Source organism: Lichenostomus cassidix, chromosome 3, assembly GCF_008360975.1.
Source record: "Lichenostomus cassidix isolate B80296 chromosome 3, HeHo_3.0, whole genome shotgun sequence".
In the NCBI taxonomy this organism is placed as follows: Eukaryota; Metazoa; Chordata; class Aves; order Passeriformes; family Meliphagidae; genus Lichenostomus; species Lichenostomus cassidix.
This window is the reverse complement of record NC_139483.1, coordinates 49,740,272-49,761,106: the sequence shown is the minus strand read 5'-3', so window position 1 is coordinate 49,761,106 and position 20,835 is coordinate 49,740,272. Positions and strand designations below refer to the sequence as shown.

General features: G+C 38.6%; 1 long non-coding RNA gene across 3 annotated transcripts in view; it reads right to left on the bottom strand.

Moving 5' to 3' along the window:
• Nucleotides 1-20,835, bottom strand: part of LOC146439675 (uncharacterized) — a 91,646-nt gene that overhangs the window by 24,863 nt on the left and 45,948 nt on the right. The window lies entirely within an intron of this gene.

Here is a 20,835-nt window from a genome sequence, read left to right as displayed (position 1 = left end):
AGCAGCTAAATTAAATTTCATTGAAAGAACACACTTAATAGGACAGGCAACAATGTATATGGGCACAAAAATAAATGAGAGATTTGTTTCTCCTTCTGTGCTTATTATGAAAGACATTAAAAGCAAAGTTGGAAGCAGAAGAAAGACAGGAAGCTTCATGGAGATCAACAAAAGGTAACTATCTGAAGAGTGGAGAAAGTAGCAAAACAGTCATGATAATGGGAAGAGGGGTAGCAATGCCAAAAACACAAATCGTTTGACAAGGATGGGCCACATGATGAGAGCACCCTCCTGTTAGCACTCCTGCAGCACAGTCTGTGCTCACATTCGTGGAGTTGCAGGACTGGTTTCACAGATAACCACAGCTCTGGGTACAGGTAAGGCAGTCAGCCAGCTGAGGAGTGAGAGCTGTGGGCAGGCTGACAGGAAGACTGCTTCCTGAGCTCTGGTGAGGATGTGTTCAGCTCATTGCCTGTGAGGTCTCTGAAGGCTATTGAGATGCTGTGTCAGCCAACCCTCCCTCACACCTGCAGCCCTCCCCACTACAGGAACAAAGATCATGGGCTTCCTGACCATGGGCATAGAAACCACTTTCATGCACTCTGTTTTCTTACTTCTACCTGCCAGTAGATCTATGTCAATCCTGTATGATATTTACTTTTAGTGTAGAATAAGGCAGAAGAAATTTACACTGTATTCGGCTGTGACACAGTTTTCCTTCTCAGTATTTCATGTAACACAATGCTTTGGCTTTTTACTATTTACACTGCAGTGCAGTACCGTCAACTTAGAAGGTAGATCCAGTACTTTTTCTGCACATAAAACCACAGAAAAATCACTGTATCAGAGACACTCAAATCTATATATACCTGCCAAATAGGGCTTCCCCAGATGCTTTTAAAACCGTAAGCACAAGATCTCTAAAACCAAAAATTAAAAGTTAAAAGTTTCAACCTTTATAAGCAGCAGAATGCTTTGATCAGATCTTGTTTGTGATTGTGATAATTATATAGGAAAATAAGTCAGTGCAAATGTTTGAAAAACAAAGGACATCAAAGCACCTAAGAAGTCCTGTTTGGTTATTTGCTTCAGAGGTGTCCTTGACAATATTCCTGTTGGTAACAGCCTATCTCTCAAATGGCTAACTGAATATCTGAAATAATTATGACAGAGCCATAGCCAAGCTACAGCAGAAATATTAAAGACATAGCGTTCAAAGAAAACAGCACTATAGGAAGCAAACAAAAAACTCTGCTGTTTCATGACACACAATTTGATTAACTAGTAGTTCAAATTATGATATGGATAGTCACTACATCATAACTTGCCAAAAAATGCAACCACTGAAGGAAATGGAGGAGCTGTAGAAAGAGAAGTTAGTCTGAAGCATACTACCTGCAAATCAGGGATAATTTTTAAAGACTTAGTGATCCAAATCTTTCAACTATTTCACAATTGCTGCATGCTGTATTCATAGCACTCAGAAAAAGTCAATTTAAGTAACATCAATTTGCCATAGGGCAGGAAGGTGTATTATATCCAATAAGGGCATGAACCAGTTGAGAGTGAGAAAAAGCGATAAAACTGATAGGTGGGTGGTTTGAAATAGCTTTTGCCTACAAGAGGGTGAGAATCACTGCTGGTTGGGTACTTTCAAGGGAGAGCACAGAAGAAATGAGACCGATTATACAATTACTCTAATATTATGCAACTCAGAAAAGGTCAAAATGTAATCATAACAAGAGGGATGCCTTATCTGGCTTGCCATTTAAATATTGCATTTGCCATTTAAATATTGCATGTTTGTCATGCAGCCATGTGGGCAAGTGAGATGAGAAACTGTTTCGTATGCTGGATGACCTGCATGCAACCTGGACTCCCTGCTTTGCCATTATGTGACTGAGAAGGCACTGTTAACTTTGGCTTTTAGTCTGTGACACTTTGGGAAACACAGTTGGCAGAAGAGTGATGTTTTTCTTGAAGGGATTATTTCTTTGGTTGGTTTTCTTTTTTCCCTGTGGCTGGTCAAATTAAATTAAGTTGTTTTGCTGAAGGAAAGGGAATTACTTATTATTATTCCCTGCTCTTAAAGTTGGTTAGCTCTGCAGCCTATGCAAATCTAATAGGGAGAATAGAAAAGAATTACTTTAATTCTTTAGGGTGGATGATGATGAGCAATTTCTGTCTTTCAAGATGCCTCAGTGAGCCACCCATGGGTGGTTCCTTCTGGTATATGTTAGGTATGAGATAAAACATGAGAAGAAGCAAAAAACTGAATTTAGCATGACAATTTAAGGCAAAAATTCTGTTTGTGCTTTTGGCTAGCAAATAAATCTGTACATACATAGAGTCATGGAATCATAAACAGTTGAGGGGTTGAAACAGACCTGAAAGACAACCTAATCTCAATTTGTCTGGCATGGGTAGGAATACCTCTCACTTGATCAGGTTGCTCAAAGCCTTATCCAACCTGGCTTTGTACCCTGTCGCAACTTCCCTGGTCAACCTATTCCAGTGTCTCACCAGTAAAAAAAATTTTCCAAATATCTAACCCAATTTTTCCCTCTTTGTATTTTCACCCATTCCTCCTTGTCCTATCACTACGCTTCCTGATGAAGAGTCCCTTTCCAGCTTCCCTGTAGGACCCTTCAGACCCTGAAAGATTCCTATGAGGTCTACACACAACCTTCTTTACTCCAGGCAGAACAGCCCCAACTTTCTCAGCCTGTCTTCATAGGGAAGGTGGTCCAGTCCTCTTATCACCTTCATTGCCCTCCTCTAGACTTGCTCCAACAGTTGATGTCCTTCTTCTGTTAGGGACACCAGAACTGGATGGAGCATTCTGCTCTTACAAGAGCAGAATAGAAAGGCAGAATCACCTCTTTTGACCTGCTGGCCATGCTGCCTTTGATGTAGCCCGGGCTTCCATTGGCTTTCTGTGTTCCACTATCCATGTTGACTACAAAGATGTTGAATAGCACCGGCCAGGGTATTGACCCCTGAGGGACATCCCTTGTCACTGGTCTCCACATGGACAGTAAACTGTTAACCACAACTCTTTGTGTGCAGCCATCCAGCCAGGTCTCTATCCATCGAGTGGTCCATCCATCAAATCCCTGTCTCTCCAATGTGGACACAAGGATGCAGGCGTGGGGCAGTCTCAAGCACTTGGCACAAGCCCAGGTAGACAATGTTAGCTGCTCTGCCCCTATTCACCAATGTTGTGGCCTCATCATAGAAGGTGACCAAATTTGTCGGGCATGATTTCCCGTTTCTAAAGCCATGTTTGGCTGTTACTAATCAGCTCTTGGTTTTCCATGTGCCTCACTGGTCTGTAGTTCCCATAACATATTTAGGAGAAATTACCTTTGGTTGGGCTGTACATGTTGCTGGATCAGGAGGCACCTCTGCCTATAGCAATGTGGGTTTTTAGGATTCCATGCGTTCCCTTTGTTTCCCTGCTCTGTATACTATTGGTTCATTTTGAAATATGCTCTGCTGTACCTGAAAACCTATTGGTGTGTTCCCCCCTGTCAATTTTCCCCTCCTCCTCCTGGGACTGGTTCTTAGGGAGCCAGCCCCCGCCCCCTCTCCTTCCCCTTAAAAGACAGCGTCTGCGTCAGAGAGAGGTCTTCCATATCTGCACTGCTAGCACCTGCTACCTGCCCTGTCTCCCTTCCCCCTTCTCCTTCCCTGCAACCCTTTCCCCCTACCCCAAATAAACCTCCCTAGCAGAACAGAGATGGAGTCCAGTTCATTCTCTCATCTCACTACGTTTCCTGCTAGAATTTCTGTGGTTGAGAGACTCGCGCCATGCCATGGGACCCCAGGGACCGGGTGCTCCAGATCTGGTGGAATTATGAGGAGCAGGGACTTCGCTCCGGGCAGTAGCCAGCCTGTGCCACCCTCCTGGAGCCTGCAGTAACATCTGCCTTTTGTCTGGATAGAGGCCATCTCTGCACACCCAGGCTGCAGTAATTCCTCAGACCCAAAAAAAAAAAAAATGATACACAGATAGATCTACAGAGAAAGATGGAATTTCTGTAGCAAAAAAAGTAGCAAGATTTGGGGTGATGAGATTAATGTTTTCACTTTTAAAGTGAGGTGGACAAAGAGGTTTTAAAGAAGAATAGAATACATTCTGGGGGATACTATCAAATGGGGAAATTACGTGTATTAGCTGATGTGATATCACAATTTACATCTGGAGGAGAAGGATAGTAAAACCACGAGCAAGTATTTGAGAAAGCCCCTGACAACCCGTAAATGCTGCTTAAAGTCAATGTTCCTTTAAGCAGATGTATATCTGATTTCAGAATCAGTCTACTCTGTTTGTGTAACCGTGGAGAACTTCAATGACTTTCTCAAGGACTTGAGTTTATTATGATTGAACTCATAAGTTTAAATGTTTTTTCAACAAATGGCTTTAACATAAGTATGTTTTTGTCCAAGCAGAGGCTTGCTTTTGGCTTTGGGTCTTTCAGTGTTTTCTTAAGTATAATGACATTGGGTCAGATTTATCAGATAAGAATAAAATTAACAAAACCAATACTTGGGGTGCCAAGTACAAAGCTCTCAGGCAATGGGATTGCTAGTTAATAATTAATCACCCATTTGTTAGCCATACTTAAACAAAACTTATTACACTTTAAGTCAGGAATATGAAGATTAGGCCTTCAACCATTAAATAGAATAAAAAAAGAAAAATCAAAAATTTATATCTATTGTTATTACATACCCTTTCTTTCAGTCTGAGGCTGAAATTTGTTCTCACAGAACACCTTAGCAAAGAAAAATATATTATAAAATATCTCTATTCGTGGACAATGTGTGAACAAGATGCCTTATGAATACATCTAAATGTGTGATATTCCTGACAAACAAAAATGGACAAATTGTACTACACTTGGAGGAAAATATAAATGGTAAAAATGGGGTGCTAACCAAGTGCTTTAGTATTTTAATGCATTATAATTATCCCAACCTAGAGGTAAACAAGAAAAGCAATATTCTTATATAAATAACTATAAATTTTGAACAAAGAAACTGGAAAAAAGTCTTAATAAGTCACAATGTCCATCCTACTGTTCAAAGATATTAAAATATGGACAATTCCTGTAATACAAAATGATTTCACAGCAAAATAAAATATTGTTTCTATAATAGTATCATGATACACTGTTAAGAAATACTACTGAAAATCAGCTTACAAAACATGGCTTCAGTTTATAAGGAAAACATTGACTTTAACCTACTAGCTCACACATAATGAGCTTGGTGGTCCTGATAGAGATTATTAGATATTCCATTTGAAACTAACACGAAGGGGTAAAGAAGGGAGAGAAGCTGCTGCTGGACTAGTACCAGTGTCACCAGTGTTAACTGCAACAATCACAGAGTGTTCTAGAGAGACAGATGGAATTAAAAAGTGACTTTGGATGAGATGGCATGAGTAAAGTCTTCCCAACTTTTTTGTAATCCTTTTACAATCGTCACATCTAAATTAAAATCTTAATGACACCAGCTTCTCTTGAAGACATGGTTGAGACAAATTCTCTTTTGTCAGCTCTTCTTCTGAATCCATTACCTAAAAACCTGCAAACAGTGCTACCCAACATCTGCATATGAAACAAACCCCATTGCAGTTCCCTGTATGAAAAGCTGGTCATAATTTATCTCATGTACACAGAATCATAGAATCATTTCAGTTGGAAAAGTCCTCTAAGATCAGACCAAGTGCAGTGACATCAAAGTCCAACCATTAACCCAGCATTGCCAAGTCCACCACTAAACCATGTCCCCCAACACCTCATTTACACATCTTTTAAATACCTCCAGGGATAGTGACTCAGTCATTTCCCTGGGAAGCCTGTTCTCTGACAACCCTGTCAGGGAATAAGCTTTTCCTAATGTCCAAGCTAAGTCTCCCCTGGTGCAAACTGAGGCCTCCTAGTCTTATGGCTTGTAACCTTGGAGATGAGGCTGACCACCACCTGGCTACACCCTCCTTTCAGGCTGTTGTAGAGAATGATAAGGTCACTCCTGAGCTTCCTTTTCTCCAGGCTAGACACCCCTAACTCCCTCAGCTGCTCCTCATCAGACTTGTGCTCCAGACACTTCACCTGCTTCATTTGTCTGTGACTCATTTGAAGACTTTCCCACTGAAAGGGCTGTGTGTAAGCTATGAGTGTTTTAATCACTGCTCAACATTACAGGTCCCACGTCCCTTCTCCTTGCTTTCCCTGCCTCAGGCAAGCAGTTAGTTTTCAAGAAACCATTCAAGCACCAATCAGAGACAACTTCATTTACTTAAGGTTCTCCTCCATTTGCTGTTCACATTCAAAGTGAGATATAATCTGTGGTGAGATGTAAACGCTGGACAATTGATAAAATATTATTAAGTGCTTAACAAATGGCCTCACTTGTGTTGTCCGATTTGTATGATAAAATCTTAAATCTGTGAAAATAATTGCTTCTGACATCTTCAAGTAGGCAATAGGCTGCCCAAACAGTGCTGTTCAGTCACCAATTCTGAGGCTCTAGAGGTGAGGAGCACACAGTGTAGACAGAAATTAAAGCCTAAATATGATGAACAGTCTGGGTTCTTTTTTAAACTCCAGGGTTTTTTGTGGCAAGGGGAGAAATCTGTTCATAACAGTTACCCTTTTGTGGGTTTGTATTTTTAGAAATTGTTGTGGTCTTGTGATTAACAGCAAGGAATCGCCACAGGGTAATTCTAATATGTTAATGAAACCCCACACTCTGAACAACTTCCTTGAAGATTCTTTTTATAGATTTCACATTGGGGAGGAAATGAACCATAAAAAAAAAATGTGCTACCTAGAAAATGATAAATCATTTACCACTTACTTACTTTTTTTCCTTGCTGTATCACTCTCCAGCTTATTAAAACATTTAATTTCTTCTCTTGTCCTCCCTGTATGTATCTTTTATGGATTTTGCTTTTCCGGGTAAAATCTGCAGGCATTTCCATACTGAAGCAACCACATTCTGTCATCCAAATGACTTAATAAAATTATTTTCAAAATTGCTTCACATGTGCAATACTCCTTAATTTATCTCATTTGTTGTCAGGAATTGGAAATATATGTGAACAATCTAGGAACCTTTTCTCTGGGTATCTAGTTTGAGTTACTTGAGCTCGAAAATTTTGGCAAGAGTTCATCACCTGGAATAATGAATCACTGAATAAAGGACAATTTGCCACTGTGGGAAGAATGCCAAAAAATATATAAATCCTCGAGGTTTTCCACCAGCCATAAATGCCTACACTTCTAGAACTGGTGATTCTATTTAAATGTAAATAAATATGGCCAAGTAATTCTTTGGTTTTAGACATCTTAGGGAAAAAAAATACGGTAGACTCAGTAATGCCCCCCAGGGAGGACTGGATACTGATACAAACACATTACATAATAGCACAGAAGCGTCATTTGATTGGTGCCTTTTCTATATTCATGGCCTTTATTTCATGGTTATTCATTGATGGGTTTTGACTGCATATATCATGCACCAAGCATCTATCATCAATAAACTTCTTTCAGTAAGTGGACAGTAATGAAATACCATAATCAAAGCAGAGTGGAAGTCCTCTTAAACTGAACTAAAGCTATTGAGTGTAGTCTCCTGGAAAAGGAAATATTCAGGCACATCTTGAATTGTGGTACTCCTACAGAAGCAAGTGATCTTGCAGTGCCTCCACTGTAGTGTTATGCATTCAATTAATTGTTTCCATACTACTTGGACTCTGATATCTCTCTTATGAAGAAGAACAGTGAGCTTTTCTTCAGGCAAGCCCTGTACTGGACTTTTCTTGCAATGACAATGGAAGTGCAGAGCACATAAATAGCCTAGTAAGAGCCCGAGATTGTCCTTTTAAACTAATTCAAATTAGCAGCCTATGCTACTTATGCAGTCTAATATTTTACTTTATTAATGCTTTATTAAAATATACTTTGGGACACAGAAGGTGTAAGTCTACCCACTGACTTAACAGGTAGTGGGTTTCAATACACAGTGATGTAAGTAATGTATGGACATCAAGTTGAACTTGTTATTTCTCATGTCTTCCCATGCTTTCCCAGGATCTCTTGCACTTTCGTTAGTCTGCCCCATAGGCCACAGAGAACCAACTATGGCCAATGATATGAGATATGATAGGATATGAGAACCAACATCTCATTTTGAAGATAGTGTGGTGTTCAATAAACCAATATCTGCTGGAAAACAATGTTGCAAAATCCAGTTTTGAAACCTACTGACTTCTGAGTTAGGTTCCTAGATGACTTACATGCCTATGTAAATTTAATTTTCTATTTTTTGTTACCTCCCTCACTAGCTCACTCAACCTGCTCGCTCATATTCTGTACCTTCTTTCTTTCATCAGCTTGCTCAGTGTGCTAGGCAGTAAGCTGTTTGTCATAGGGTACCTGTCATTTCTTATATATCTGTAGAATGCCTCAGCTCTGCCAGGGATTACAGATGGTACTGCAATGTAAGTGTTATAACTCAGAGGAATGTAAAAATAAAATCTGGTACATCTGTGTTATATATAATGATGTTTTATTTTCTTTACATGCTCATTATACTCTAACTAAATATGTCAAAAATTAAGTGAACAGTGCTCAAATCTGCAAGGATTATATCAAGGGATGTGACAAAACCCTTAGCTGGTAGAGAATTCGCTTCATGGAAGTCAAAATACTTAAGTGTTGGTGGATGTTTCTACTGTACTGTGAGTTATTCCACATAAATAAGTCAAATATTTATAGACAGAAACTGCTTCTGCCACTATTAACTAACTACCACAATTCCCCCCGCTCCATCTCTAATTCTTGATTATACATTCCAGTTCACCACCTCTGTTTATCACTCCTTCTCTATGTTTTTTTGCCATGCTCCACTAGAACCTCTTCCTTCTTTCCAGCTCAGTAGACCTTATTTAAACTTTATTGAAGGAGCTTCCTTTCTGTCTGTGGGCACAGGGGTGTGCACAGGGGTGTGCACCGAGTACCACAGCACCCTCTGTGCAAGCTCTGTCCAGGCCTTCCTGTCCCTGTCCTCCTCCTCCCGTTACCTGTATTGGCTCATTACTGCTGGACTACCCATACAGAGTGTTCAAGCATATCGATATCGAAAATTTGGAGCTACTGCTCCAGAAGTTGTAACTAGCATGTTTTGGGGACTTCTTCTAATAGGATGCAATCTTTTAGACGGTTTACTAGACTACAGACCAGGACACTTGTATCTCAATTGTATGATATTTAGGCAAGCCATTTTATTTCTGCTTTACTTTCACCATTTTGACAAAATATTTTCGGTTCTCAGGATGATAAACACTATGAGATAGTAATTTCCTTTGTGGTGCTTACCAGTTCATAGCTTAGTCTGTAAAAAATAATTAAGCCAGCACCTGTCATTATATTCTGTTTTTCTCATGTCCCTTGCTTTCAATACCTACATTAGCCTAGAAATGCTTTGATTTTTTTTTCTCATTTAAAAGCATATTAGAGTAAATATTGATCTCTTAGGTGTTGAAATCCCTTTTCTCCTTCAGTATATATAGCAAGGCCTCTCTGTTCTCAGGTTATGAACCTCAGTTGTCTAAAGGGGGACAAAATTAATTTTGGCCTCAGTGGACAGCCAATCCCATTGTGACAGGTGTAATCTCTGTCCCAGTTCAGCACAAGAGACAGCCACTTAAGAATGGTTTAGGTCCTAGCTTGTTTCACTGCCTTATGCCCTGACTAAGGCACAGGTAAGCAAAGATGCAGTGGTCTGTCACCCCAGACCATCCCAGCTTTTGTTGGATTTTATGATATTAGCATGAAATGTCTACTATCCTAATGAAGCTTTGTTTGGGTTTTCTAGGGAGAGTTTTAGTTATTATTCCAACAACCAAGGGAGAAAAAGTAAAGATTATACAAATCATGATTTGACACTTGAAGCAGATGTACTCCAGAGGAGAACTAGAACACATTAAGCACTCTCCTATAATTTCTGATATCCATGGTGGCTGTCACCCACTAGCTGAAGCTCATAAAAATTTATCAGCACTTGACAATGCACTTGGAAAGACTGAATTCTCTAGAAATATGCTTCACTGAGGAAACACAGGAAAGTTGGATTGCTTACAATGAAGTGATTGAAATGACTGCCAAGAAAAATGCATGCAGGTTTCATTATAACTATTAATCTAATAGGTTCACATTGTACTCTCTATTTAAATCAGAAACATATCTACAATTTCCCACATTTACACTACTATTAGCTTTAGTAGAAGAAAGGAAAAAACAGATGAGGCATCAGGCTTGGGACTGCAAGCACTGTGTGTAACCTAGAAGCAACTGAGGCCATTTTCCTCAACGCAAAACAGAAATGGAAACAAACAAAACCTTCTCTACCTCTCCAGCCGATTTGCTTTCCACACAACAAGCTGCACTCGTTGTCTCTTCCAAACACTGCTGCACACAGGCAGTCAGCCACTGGATTCCCATCCTCATTACCCCGTCTTACCATTCTTTGCCTGATTTTCTCTCTACAAAACTAAAGGACAGCTTGGAGCTGAAAACCTGGTGCCAGACATCAAAATCACTTCCAGCCCATCTCTGATGTAACTGTTCAAAACACAAGAAAATAGGAATTGAGAGATATACATGTAGTAGTGTGTCCAGAACTGCTGTCATGGGCTACTCTATTAGAAATGTCTTTTTGCCTGTCATAGAGACTACTCCATAAAGTATCTATACTTTAGGCCACACCTATGTCACATACAACAAGCTACTAAAGCTGTGCTACACCCTGCAACAAACTTGAGCTCTTTCATAAAAAGGTAAGGAGCACAAATATATTACGCCACAAAGTGAAGAGATTTTTTCCCAGTACCTGGCAGAAAGGAATTTTTCAAATAAAATTTCTACAAATTGCTGGGAAGCAAGTGATGTTCCATGGTACATGAAAAGGTTTAAAAAATACCATTTAGGTAGTCAATCTTAGCCACAGGAAAAACACTTCCTGACCCCAAATCTGGTCACCGGTGTAATCCTGAGTGTGTGAGCTATATAGACCAAACAGACATATATGAATTTAATGCCACTAAAAATATTTTATACATCTCTACCTCCATTGCCCAGAGGCAAGTGAAAAAAGGACTCCCATTATGGATCAAAGAAGGAAAATTCTTTCTAGGCCCCAAAAGTAATCACTGGAAGCCCTGAAGCATGGGATTAGTATAATATAAATACAGTATATACAATATATATTACACCACCTTTTAAATTCAAACCTCTATTAACTATCTTGTCACAGATATTAAGCAAATTAAAGACTTAGCAAGTGTATTCAGTCACAGAATATTATCAAGGCATTACTGGAAAGAACTTTGGAAATTCTACTCTACAAAATAGCACTGCATCTTATGCTTTTAACCTGACACACTGGACCATAGAAGATTTCTTCATAAAGCTATCATTCAGGCCAATTTATTCATTAAGTTCCTACTTTCAAGGAGGTGTTAAGGCACAGAAAATCTGGCTCACAGAATGTTACTATTTTTCAGAAATATGACAAGTATTTTACTTTTGGAGATTTTGACTGAGGTTCTGGCAGGTCCCTGGTATGCAGTACTGATTCTTCTGCATCAGACGTATCTTTGAAAATCAGATTATCTAAATTTCAGTGCTTTTGGCAATCTCTGTTTTAATAAAGTTGTGAGTCACAACTCTTTCAGCATCCAGAAAATTCAGTATCCAGAGTTATCCAGTGTTGGTATTTCTGTGATTTCCAAGTTTCTGACAATTGCAGGGACAGGGACAGCAGCAACTAGAGTCAGCCTAGATAAGATAATGTCAGCAGAAACCCAACTGGAGCTTTTCAAACACGTTTGTAATGGTCATGAAAGTACAATTTTTCTGCCTGCTTAAGCAAGTACAGCCACTTATGGCAAAGCAGCTTAAGGTTTTGATTATGAGTTATTGAGGTAGGACTGAGACTCATTCACCAGTCAGATCATCTTGTGCTGTCATTTCTTGGCTTATGGTCAGCCTGGTCCAATAGTTAAAGATTTCTAGTAGGGAACCATACTTTGGCAGTCTGCAAGACTCTACTGGATCTATTAATCACTCTGATTTTCAGTTGACCTCTAGGCCATTTTTAGTAACAGAGGCAGAGGTCTAGTTAGTGAGACTTTTATTCCCAAAGGAGTCATATTTTCTTATACACTGTTTTAATTTATGTAAGTTGCCCAGGTGCCAACATCATGGTCAGTATAGCAGATCTGAAAGAAACAATTAAGCAACCATGAGTAATTGAATGGCTTTGCTTAAATCTTCATAAAAAAGTACCTGGCACAATAACAGACAATTTTATAGCAGCAAGCAACACGGAATCTCTTTTATCAGACTTCCTTATCGCACACAGCTCAGCATCTAGTTTGAAAGGCTTTATATACAAAACTAACTAAAAGCAATATTTAACAGAGAGTTATTTTCTATGTCACTGTAAATCACTGTTTAGCTTTATACACTGAAACGGTGGAGCTGTTCTGAGTCTGTTATTTTCTTCTGTTTGGATTTCTACAGTAAAGAATAGATGGAAGAGAACAAAGAGGGCATCTGACAAATATGACAACCCAAATATTATAGCCAGGGAAGAAAGACGAAAGGAAGACAGAAAGGGAAAGAAATGGCAGAGCTATGCCAATAGTTGAGGGGGTTTTTGTAGGCTGTATCACAAGGTAATTGGCTGTGATGTGAATTATGCTTCCCAAGCCAAATGTGAGAGTGCTTAACACACGCAGAGGTCAATTATCTCTTAGTAGAGCCTGCTCAGAGAAAGAGGCTATTGCAATTAGAATACACTATTAAAAATGGTTAGCCATTTCAGTATTTTAAATCACTACCCTTCTCAAAAAGCTGTGCATAGTAATTCGTGTCATCGTATGCCTCACAGAATCTTCTGTCCTTGGAAGAAAAAAAATCAGTAAAAATATTATTCCTGTGAGTTTCTTCTGCAATGAGCCTTGGAACTCTGAGGTTATTCAAATAAAGAAGCCAGAAATTTGTTTCTAAGTACTGTATATTGCTCACTTCTAAGTACTGTATATGTTTACCTTGTCAATAAAGGGAAATTTAGACATAAACAGCACCTAGGGGAAAAAAGGTTGTAATTTGCAAATGTGATTCCAATTCTTAGTGTTGACAGTCTGTAAAGGTGTCGTAGATTACAGAGCAGTCAGACTCAAATTAGGACTCTGTTTCACTTCTTTTCACCTATAATATGACTGGACTTTGAAATCATATTTGCTCTTGTATCTCTTTGAGGAACTCTATCATTTTTGTGGCCTTTATTAACAAAGTTAAATCTTTTTGTCATAAACTTTGAAATATGAACTCTCTTCAGGATCATATCAGGTTTCATTCTGGACAGAAGCAGAGTAAGCACTGTTCAAAAATACTGGCCAAAACCTGTTCCAAAAGATATCTGATGTAAAAACAGATACACTTTTCTTATAATAGTGCATTTACTTAAAGCAAAAGATATTTTTCAAGATGTTTGATCCCAGCCACTCTACAAATGACCTTTGAACAGAAAAGTTCACACCATACTGTGGTGAGTGAAAAACAAGGTGGGGCTCTGGCACCAAAAAAACCAAAATTATATCAAACACTGAAAGTGTCATTTCACAAAAACAAAATGTAACCTCTTGTCAAGTAATTAGCACAATAAAACCAAGAGCTGTGATAAACAATAGAAATACAATGAGCAACACAACAAGCAAAGAGCCCCTTTCCCAACTGACACCAATAAACCACAAAGTTCTGTTTACTAAGAACATTCTCAGCAAGGCTGAATATGGCATTTCTTTAGTTACCACTCAAGAAATCTCTTTGTTTGAGAGTTGCTAGTAGAAACAGGAAGTGATTATTCAAAATCATTAACACAAACCTGAAAATGCATTCTCTTCAATTAGAAGAAATCTACCCAGCAAATAAACCCTCCTTCATTTTCTAAGTAAAATCAGTTGAGAGGCATAATTTCTCTGAAAAGGGCTATGTTTTCCTCCCTTCAAAATACAAAAGTTGCTTAAGCTGTACTTCCATTTCAACACTCTATTATCTTGCGTACATTTTTGTTTGTTTTCGTTGCTATGTTCTTCTCCTGAGAGATTAGTTTCACTGATCTTTAATGAATTTCATAACCACAAAATCCATTATTTTACACACAATTTCAAAAACAGTAGCTTTGAGCTTAAATTTTCCTCAGCCCATCCCCATTTAGGATATTGAATATGCACTTGTCACAGTGTTGCAGCATGCACAGAGATTCTTACAAGCACAATTACCTCTGACGCTTGTATGACTGTACAAATACTTCATTCCTTAGAAAAACTGTTATTCTTACAGACTTTTAAAAATTTACTTTGAAAGACACTAGTTGTCCTCATTTGGTTTGTGGGGGATTTTTTTGCTTTTCAGGGAAGACAATAGTATTTTTAAGATTATTTGGCTCTATTCTAAGGTAAAGGTAGAATCATACTACTAGAAAAAACTACCTAAATCTAAACTTGTGGTGGAATTTCAGACACTGAACATGTTCCTTAAAATCCTCTTATTCAGACATATATACTAGGAATATATGTACTAGTTGCTTGCTTTCTTGCTTGTTAAACTAGCTAGGCCTTTGTCACAATTTAATATTTAAGAATTTTATGTAGTTTCCTGTAAGTGTTCAATCAGGTCTTATAAACAGAGAAAAATATATAAAGAAACTAGAGAACATTACATGTGGGTCTAGCTTCCTGTATCAACATCCCAGCCACTCTCTGGAGCATGAGCTAACCAACTAGTGCAAAATCTTTAAAAACTTCTGAGAAGTTTTAGCAGACTGAGGTATTTTTCTGGTTCAGACATCTGTAGAACCATTTTCTACTTTAATGGTTGATGTCATCAGCTGCTTTACACACAACCACTTCTTCTGAACACTAGCAGAGAGGTCAAAAGGGTCACAAGTTTTTCTTTCCCAGCACAGCTTAATGGCTGTTCAGGACTAACATTTTAATAATGGTTATCTCTGAGAACAATGCAAAACACTATATTTTTTTTTATCTTCTGCATTTTTAATTTGCTTTGCAGAATAAGTCTGTAAATGACCCAGGCAGGACTCAAGGGTATTATCCTGACCTACAGAGGCCATGTTTATCCCAGTAGCAAAGTATATGCAAACAATCTCAGTTACAGTTTTCTCCTGCAGTTTCAAAAAGAGGTTACATTTGTCAGTGCATTCCATGGCTCACAAGAGTCTTCTTAGACACCAACAGCACTGACTGCAAGAGCTTGGAAGAAAACAGCAAATGGATAAAGATTCTCCTGGAGGGGCAAATTATTCTGTTGAAGAGACAGAAGGACCCTTAAAATCCTTGATGTCTCTATATCATCCTCTTGCAAGAATATATTGGATACACATGGGTTCATGGCAGATACAACGATATACATGAGGTTAAGACATCCAAATCTTAATCTGTCCTTTCTATCCACAGCTGCTGTGTAACCCAACCTTTCATAATTCCTTGGCTTATTGCAATCCCTTGCAGCAGGACACAATCTGAAAGAGTCTTCTACCAAAAGGCTGTATGCAGCTGAGAAGGAGCAGTGTGCTTGCTCAGCATCACAGATCACAGAGAATGCACAGCTCTTGTTGTTCTCACTCTCTGATGAGCACAGTCAAATCCAAGGTTTCAGAAACTTGCAGAATAGCCTGGTTCACCTGTGTGAGTATCCCTGTTCACAGCCTTGTCCTTATTACCCAGAGTAAAGAAACTGCAAGCCTTGAGAGAGAAACACATTGCTTGAACACAAGGAACTAGTACATGAAGCTGATGTCTGGAAGACATCAAGACACAATAGAACCTCACCTATTCCAGCGCAAACAGCTAAACTCACTTTTTGATTTCCCATCCCACCTCTGTATTCCAAGGTCTATGTCTCACTGATTTGGTAAAGAATCAGGGAACAAGACAAAAAGAAAATACTTCTTAACTCATATTCTTCCCAGTCTAGGAACTCATTAGGATACTCAGGAAAACTCCTTAAGAGCCTCACGGAAGGTAGGTGGAAATTTAGTAACACTGAATATGCTCAGTCTAATAATTGTCCTCAAGAGGTATTTCTTACAAGTGAAGTTGTAACATCTTATTAGTTTTTTAGTTTGTCTGTTTTGGGAGGATACGGGAGTTGCTATTTTTGAAGTGCTAGTTGACCACATAGTGAACAACGAAAGTAGTTGAGTTTGCTAATTTGAAATGAGTCCTAAAGACTTTAATATTCCTTGCACTATAGCAATGCAGAAAGTCATTCCTATTTAATTAGTTAGGCCAAAGTATTTGCAAAACAATTAAGAATGTAATTTAATTTTGGTGTTTGGTAAACATCCAGGGATTCATTCATTCTGAACTTATGACCTACATGTTGAGTTTACTTTGCGAAGTATCGTTAAACCAGTCAGTTAGAACTCACAATTAAAATGCATGACATGGCAAACCTAATAAGTATATATTACAAATTAGAAATATGTGCTAGAAATTTACTTTTTAAAAAGTCTTCATAGCTCAGAAAATGAACCATGGGGTCAAATCAAAATGGTGTCAGTGGGGAAGACCCTTTGGAACATCTCCATGAAGCCTGAGGCATTTAGCCCTTTAAGAAATTATTTTCCAAGTTGCCTCCTCAATCCCACGGAAAGACTAATTCAGTGTACAGCTTCCAGCAGGGCATTGTGCCTACACAAGCAGGTCCCACCGGGGCACATATGGGCAGTGCTAACATTACTATGTGCTACAGTCAGCCTGTTTCTGTGAGGAGGTAACAAGAAAATTCAGATGACAATTGGCAATCCAACCTAGACATGGAGCAGCAGCAGTTCACCAGACATGTCTGGACTATTATGCATCATGCCTACATTATTAAACAAAAAAAGCTTTGTAAAAGGACACCACATTTACTCTTACAGGGATTAGGGAATGCCAGAATTAAGACTGTCTATCCAGCCTTCATTATCCTCTTCTGTATATGTAGTATGATTGTCTCCACTCATGTTCACATACTTTCCTCCCCATGAGACTTCCCCTGACACAGTCTCTAAATGGGTGACTATTCAAATTTTCATTTCATCTTCCTTATTGGTTATTTGAACTTATTTAATGCTTATCAAAACCCGCAGTGATTATAAAATTATTCATCCCTTCCAATTCCTCATTAAGTTACTCATAGTCACATCTAAATCCTTCTCAAGCACCAATCTTTACAATGTCCTGAAGGAAAGAATGAGTATTAAGAGTCCATCTTGCAGCAGAAAAAAAAGGAAAGTAAGACCAAAATTGTCAACATTGTCCATTAGTTTTCCGTGCCCAACATGAAACAACAATACATCATGTATTTTACAGTTCTTTATATACTCAAATTATAGTTCTACTCAACTCTAAATCCAACTGTGAGTGCTGAACAAGAGGCCTGCAGTTCTCTGCCTGCAGTTCCTAACCTTGTTCATTCTTCCTTCCCCATCTTCTGCAGTTCAATGGGACAGACAACTAAAAGAAGGGGAACACTCTGAGCACAGTAGAAAAGCACAGAATCTTTCTCAACTCCGCTTCTGCACTCTCAGTGAAGTCAGACATTTCATTGCCAGACCAAGTATGAGCATTAAAAATCCAAATCATACTAAAGACTGCAATCAAAGTTACACTTTAAAAACAAAATAAAGTTTCAACAGGCTATCAAGGTTAAAGCAGTGCTGATACTAATAATCATATAAGGGTTTATATCACATAAGCTACCCAGGTATCTTCCTACAAAATGTAGTTTCAAAGCATAAAGGATTTGGAGCTGCTGAACAAAGACATTTTTACAAAATGGCTGAAACTATATTATTTTCCCAATTTATAAATAGATAAGATATTTTTATTCATAAAACTCTCATAATGAAATTTTCTGAAGCACAGACTGAAAGCAGCTTCCTGAATGGGTAATTTTGAGAAAAAAGTAAATGAGAGCATGGTTTTATAAAGGTTTTCGTGACTTTCATGTCCTGAAAGACATTCCCTGTAAGACTCTAGCAGGCACAGGGAGAAAGAGAAGCTCATGTCTTTGAAAGCCTGCATGCCCCTGGCTGCAGTGGGAGCCATGCCCCAAGCCCTGCTGAGGGCTGAGTCCCCTGTGTCCAGCGGGCTGCGGCGCTGGAACGCCTTTCCTCTTGCAGACTTCAGCGAGTGCCCGTCCTGCCCACGCCTGCATCCCCACAGCTTGAGCCCAGAGATTTCCCCAAGCAGAAACTGCCAGGCATCTAACACATATCAAATTCAAGCTTGTTTTCTGTGATATAGCCAGACATCCACCAGGGACAAGGCTGAAACCACCAAACCCATTTTACAAGTGACCTAAGCCAGAATCCAGCTCTCCAGAGGCAAAAGGCTAGTAAATTAACCTACTGTGTCACCTAACCCTTCACTATTGATTAGTAATTATTCTTTTCAAATGAAACAAGGACATAGGACATAAGGTCATCTACAGTATATCCTGAGAAAAGCCAATGTTTCCCTACATCCTTCCATCAATCACTGCTGAGCACTGACTTGAAAGAAAAAAGTTCTCATTGCAATACAATTAAAAAAGTAATTTAACTCAGTCTGCATAAACCAAGAAGAGTTTGTGGATGTGAGCTTGCTCTGAGATAGGTGTGACAGGCACAACTATGGTCAATTCTTCTTCAATCTGAGGAAGCCATTGGAAAATTTAATAAAATAAGTGGTCAAAGAGTAGATTAAACAACCAGGGACTAGTGATGTTAGTTTAGTGATGCTCAAAATTCTTCCATATTGGCTCCCTTTGGCTATATTGACCTTCCCCCTCGCTTTGATCATTTCTTCCCTTTGTATCTTTTCCTACATCTAATTAACTGCTAATTAATTGATTGAAAAACATGCTGCTCATACAAATGCACCCACTGAATTATTTTATTACCTAAAAAAAACTCACTCTACCTTTTCTTGAACTATATTTGTTGCAGGTAAAGGAACCATTGAGAATAGAAATATATCTATATCCTGTCAGGATATAGCACTTATAAACTTTGAGGGAACCAGTGACCCTGTATTGTCCTCTGTGATTACCAATGCTGTATTTTCCCAAAGTCTGACTTAAAGTGTGGTTCCATCTGTTTTGTTTGCTTGTTCTACAGGTTAAGATCTGAATTTCCAGAAATTCCTCCTGAATCTAAATCTAAGGCATATTCAATTTTTTGAAGCTGAGATTTGCAATGGGCTTTATTTCAGCCAAGATCCCCGGTCACAGCTCCATTTTCAGACATCAGAAATATGCTTTCTTTTCAACCTATCATAAAGACAAAATTTCCTGCAATAGCATCAATTCTGTGGTGTAAATTCTGAGCAGAAAGAAACATCATAGTCTTTAGGACATACTTTCTGCAACATACTTGATAGCTAGCTTCCTTGAGGAATTTGTGTTATTGCTTTATTTCAACAAAATAAGAATGGGAGTCAGTTATAAGCCACCACACCATTTTCCCAAGTTTAGAAGGGAGCTGCTTCAGTTAAAGCTAAAATATATGGTTAACTTGCAATTTCTTCCACGATTTCAGAAGACACATGAGAATCTTTTTTCTGAGTTACAAGATTGCATATGCAGCATGGGAAATGCAGTGCACAGTGTTCTCAATACTATAATGTCATAAGTTTACAGTAGCAATTAGAGCACAGAGAGTAAAATGTGTATTTGGATTAAATCCCATCAGTCAGTATATTTCTAAGGTAGCGAAACTTGTTCACTGTTTCATGGTGAGTTTATGATTCTAATATCTTAAATATGTATGAAGCGTATTTTATCTGAATTCATGTCTGACATATAAAAGTAGAGGAATCTAAATTTCAGCATTTTGCCTAAGGCCACAATATGAAGTTATTTTAGAATTAAGGTTATCATACTCTCAGTTTGGTGGCATTTGGGTTTTATTATTATTATTGTTGTTATTATTACCTTTATCTACAGTAGAAATCTCAAAACAGGTATTAACCTTACACACTGTATGCATGGGATCCAATTCTCAGACCCAACTTGTCCTGTTGCTAGCAAAGCATTTACCTAAAAAGCAAGCTAAAAGCTGACCTAAAAAGAAAGACTGGTCTGAAGTGCAGCCAGGCTCCTATATAATGTGCAAGAAGAGAGGAGTGTATCACTCCTGAGGTTGAAAGCAGAGAGCAAAGCCTCCCACCCTTGCAGTCTGCTTGACTCAAGCCAGAACAGTCTCCCTTTTCTGTCTTTTAATGTGCTCCTTATTTAGCTTCATATCACCTTCAATATGTATTCTTCTTTCTAATCCCAAATATCACATTTTTTTAATTCCAGTGTACTCTAAGAAAGATCCATGTTATGCACCTTTCTCTAGATATCCCTGTCCTGTGTTCCACAGGTCCTATGTAGCACTTCCTACATAGATCTCTTCTCTATACACATCATCTTTTGTCTATACACATGGACCATCCTAATCAACTGATTCAGCCAAATACTAATTTCTTTTTTATATCTTTTCAGCAGCATCTTCTCTGTTGCTGCAATAGAAGGTATTTCTTTATTCTTCTCAAGGCTCTTCATTGCCATCCTTGGCTCTGAATGCTCCACCCAAGGTTCCACTCAAGTTTGGAAGGACTTTTCACAAGCACCGAGAAAGTCTGCTCTCATACCAGCTCATCTTAAATTTTTTTTTCATCCTACAAATAAATTTTGAGGAACTAGTTTGCTGGTATGATGA